The sequence below is a fragment of the Gavialis gangeticus genome, unplaced genomic scaffold, assembly GCF_001723915.1.
Source record: "Gavialis gangeticus isolate Ggan-Ray unplaced genomic scaffold, GavGan_comp1, whole genome shotgun sequence".
In the NCBI taxonomy this organism is placed as follows: Eukaryota; Metazoa; Chordata; order Crocodylia; family Gavialidae; genus Gavialis; species Gavialis gangeticus.
This window is the reverse complement of record NW_017729032.1, coordinates 226,267,698-226,272,324: the sequence shown is the minus strand read 5'-3', so window position 1 is coordinate 226,272,324 and position 4,627 is coordinate 226,267,698.

The window sequence follows — 4,627 nt, the reverse complement described above, 5'->3', positions numbered from 1 at the left end:
CTCTGGCTCCTCTCTCTCTCTCCTCTCGTTCCTCCCACTCTGCCTGGGCACTGGGCTCCTGGCCCTACCTTCATTCTGTTTTGGCACTGCTAGGGTCTTCGTCACTGATCATCCCAATCCAGACCTCCAGTCTCTAATACAATATAAACATCATCCTACCGGCCCAAAAAAACCCAAGTCCCTCAAAAATATTTGTTGCAACTTTCCCCATTGCTGTGAAGGTTCTCTGATAATATTTTTATCCCTTTCCAGCCCATCATAGGCACCAAGTTGCTTGCCTCTTGCCATTACCCATCACTGGAGTTCTGTCTTGCATCATCAGACTGTTCCTGCCCCTCTCTCCCCTGCCTCCCGCACAGGAGGGAGGGAATTTATATGACTCAGCAGCCCTATTTCAATCTTCTGATTCCCTCTTCCATCCCAAATCCTGGTGTCACTAATAGACTCATTATTTGACTGACCTTCAGCCCTGTACTAATTGTCAGAGTCTTTGTAACAGGGACACAGGGTCCCTGTTACACTCTGATATGGATAGAGGCCAGAATAAGGCTACCCAAGGATGAGCAAGCCAGAGTGAAGCACCCAGAACTTACTCTGGTCTCTGGCCTCCCATATTTTATTTAGCTATCAAGGACCATGCATTTATAAACATGAATGAATCTCTTAAATTCATAAAGATTTCATTATACTTGAACATAACATAAATATATTTGTTCCAGCTGAAAATGTCTGATCCTGATATCAGTTAGATTGGTGTAGTTTCAGAAGAACAATATATTTTTGTAAGTTTGCCATCCTGTAGACTGTAAGTGCTTCATAATAACAATATTAAGACCCAGGCTAGCCCAAAGTATCTTATATGCTAGCTTATGGTGTTGTAAAGCATCTTATCTAGTGCGTTAACCTTTTCAAAGTGCTTTTGGCAAATTCTTTTATTAAAGATCCAGTTTATATTCTGACAATGTGCCTCATTGCCGTATTAATTCACATTTTAGTAAAATAAAAGATAAATCCAATTAATGTGAAATACAAAGCCTAGAGTCAGAATACTTTAAAAGTGTTAACCCTATTGCTTTATGTGTTGATTTTTTTTTTTTGGTAAATGCTATAGATATCAACAAAGAAAAGAATAATCTGGGTGGCTTTCCAATATATTACATTTTTTACTTGTTAGGGTGTTAGATAGGTTTCAGAATGCTGTTGCACAAATTTACTAGAGTATTTTTACTAAAATTGAATTATTAGTGTTACAGTGAAACTCAGTACTGGACAGTACCATTCCAAAATAAAACTGTCCACAGTTACTTTTCCTTCATTGAAAAAAAATATGAGTATATACTTTAAAATAAGGTCATGCATTGCCATGTGTTTCTATTAAATTTTACATCAAGCTCTCCAATATACATGAATCTCGCCCACAAGAATATGAAAGTTTGATTATTTTTTGTTGTAGCAAAGAAAATTATCTCTCTCAGCTTTGAAGTAAAAAAAAATCCTATTTAGCATGGAGAGATGAAAGTAACTATATATAAGTACACAGAAACTGTGAATCTGGCATTTAGAGGAAAAATACAAATCACTTGCCTTGGCATAAATCAATCAGAATGCAAGACTTCTCTGAAAAATGCTTTTGATAGCTTTAAGAAACCATCTAAAATGGAGAAAAATACTGATAAGCCATTGATGTACAGACAGAGCCTTCTGTCTAAGATGTACTTTCTACTTAAACCAAGCTGTCAATCAAGGCATCTTCACAAACAACATGTTCCATTGCACTAAGGAGATTGGGTCTCTGAGACTCCCATATGTTCCTATTCCTGTAGTCTTATTGCCTCCAGTTTGAATTTGTATATGCAGTCTGTTCTAAATGGGAAGTTTCATTTTGACAAATACAATACATGCTTATTACTTGAACTGTCCTCAAATTCATTAATTAATCAAAATCTAATCTAAAGCCTTTTAAGGCTAATGGGAGGTTTTCCATTGACTTCAGGGAATTTTGAATCAGGTCAGTTTTCCCTAGGACAGGTACTGTGATTTAAAGTCAGAGAGCTTTATTTCAGAAACCGATTTTTAAAACTATGCTTCCCCAGGGATATCTATTATTGTTTATGAGTAAAAATTAGCAGAAAACAGACAAATATTTTCCAATGTAGAAAGTTAGCATTCTTATTTGTATATACTTTGAAAAACACAGGTATTCTCTTCACAAAGTAGTGAAGCTAAATCCTTCATTAGACTTTTTATTTATTATTTGTAAACAGGAAGGCTTAAAAGTTGAATATAACTGATAATCAGAGAGGATTTTGGAGGTTAAGGAAACCGGGATTATAGTTTACTTAGATTTATGACTTCTCTATAGACAATAACTTACTTTGAAGCTGGTACTCTGAAGTTTGCCTCTCTTGACAGCATTGCTTTACTGTGTTTAGCACAGGCATTTCTATGTTAATAATTCATTCCTTTGGGAACAGCATTTATTCTTATCATGGCCTTACAGACACCAGCTAAACTCTTAAGGCTAGTTATCACTTTAGCTTTTTACTGTAGTCTGACTATCCATGATGCTATAGTTAGGGGACTTCCAATGCTGTTATCAGGATCATATACCTTGGCATTCAAAGCCAACAAATCACACTACACTAACATTTGGCAAATAGGAGGCCATATTTGTGTATTTGTTCTCTACCTCTGACAGAAGGTAGAAGTACAGAAGCTGCATTGATTTAAATAGAAGATTAGCATGTAGGGCAATTTTCTGCAGATTTTTAAATGAAAAATATGTTCAGCCATTTCACTAATTAGTGAAACCTGGGACTAGTCTCTGAGATGTTTATGGTCATTAATTGTAACTGTAAATCAGCTTTCTTATTTGTAAATGTAGCTACACATGTTTAACAATATGTCTACACTGCAGTGTAGTGACACCTAAACTCTTTTTACATAGGTGTCTTTGGTATGAGATACAGTCTAGGTAAGTTAGAATATTACTCAGGACAGACAATTGTTTTTCAGTTTCTTGGCAGGGTAAATTAACCTGCACAAAGCTCCCTGGTTCTATGATTACACTGTTCTCGTACCTGCACTAGCTTGTATAGTTTTAGTTTGCTTATTTCCATGTGTAACAAGGAACCCTCACCCTGTTACTAGGAAGCAGAACAGCCTCTTTAATACTCGAGTCTTCAGAGAAAAGCTTGCCAGCAGAGCAGGGGTTAAAGACTAAGCCTTGCAGGCTGGTCAGCTGACTGGGGCTGTCAGATGACTGGGGGAGGGCCCAGGCTAGAACTATATAAACCCTGGTCTTAGATAGCTAGAGGAGCCCAGGCTGAGACAAAGGGCAGACTGGAAGACTCCAAGCAAAGCAGCAGCAACTCTGCAAGTGAGAGCAACAACCAGCAGTGGGGACTCAGAGATGTAGAGCCCATGGGTAAGAAGGCTAACTGACTACATTAACTCTTCTTAGTTATAGCCCAGGGGCTTCCTATGTTAAAGTATAATTTGGTGGTTTGTGGCTGAAGCCATAAGGGAGGTTGAGCACCCATGGGGGCACAGCTACAGGGGCCAAAGAGCGAAGCACCACAGGGTGCAGCTATAGGGGGCCAGAGAGCCCAGTGCTATAGTGGGTGCAGCTAGACCCTGTTTGGGAAACCATGGGGCAGCCTCTCTTTTAAGAATCAAAGAAACACCAAGACATGGCAGGTGAGTGAAAGGGGGTCTATGCCCATAAGCAAATAAAAAAAGTATAAAAAGAAAGGACTCTAGGGGGTGCCTCCAGGTGTATTTCAGTGTATCTGGGGATGGCACCCTGTTACACCATGCTATGCTGCAGGTGCAGACTAGACATACCTTAAGAAATAAGGGGACATTTAAAATTCCGTCAAAATTAATCGAAGGGTAAACTGGAGACAAAACCTGAGATATATCATTTCATAAGAGTGAAATTCAAGGGCAAGCTCTAAGTCTCTATGGAATGGCTATGTTTCATTTCGGATTCAGCCATTTCAGAGGCAAGTGTTTTGTTTCAGTGTTTTGAATCACTGTTCTGTTTCAATTCGGCTGAATCAGTTTCAGAGTTTTGGAGGTAATTAATTCAGAGATTCAGATCTCCTGGTGAGAGGTAGGCACATCTGGGTGACTGCAGGTTTTCCTGCAGCTCCTCTGGCTGTGCCTGCCTCTGTCCCAGCGGGAGGAGCCGCGGGAGAAGCCCCCATGGATGCACTACCTGGCCCCATCTCCCACCCAGCCCAAGCCTCCCAACACTTAAAAAAATATATCAAAAAAGAAGCCCTGCACTCAATGGCTGCAGCAGCAGTGATCAAGGCTTATGGCAGAGCCCCACCAGGCACTGTAGGGCAATGGGGAGCAGCAGGAATAGCCCTTCCCCCCCAGTCTGGCACCCTCATGGCAGCTGCCCCATGGCACAAGTGCAGTACAGCTCAGCAGGGCACTGCATGCTATCTGGAAGCTGGGGCAGCTGCAGCAGTCACCTGCCAGCACCACTCAGCTCCAGTGGCCCCAGCTCCCAGACAGCATGTGGCACCTTGCTGAGCCACGCTGTACCTACACCATGGGCAGCTGCTGCACGGGTGCTAGGTGGTGGGGTGGGGGGTGATCCCTGTTGCCCCGT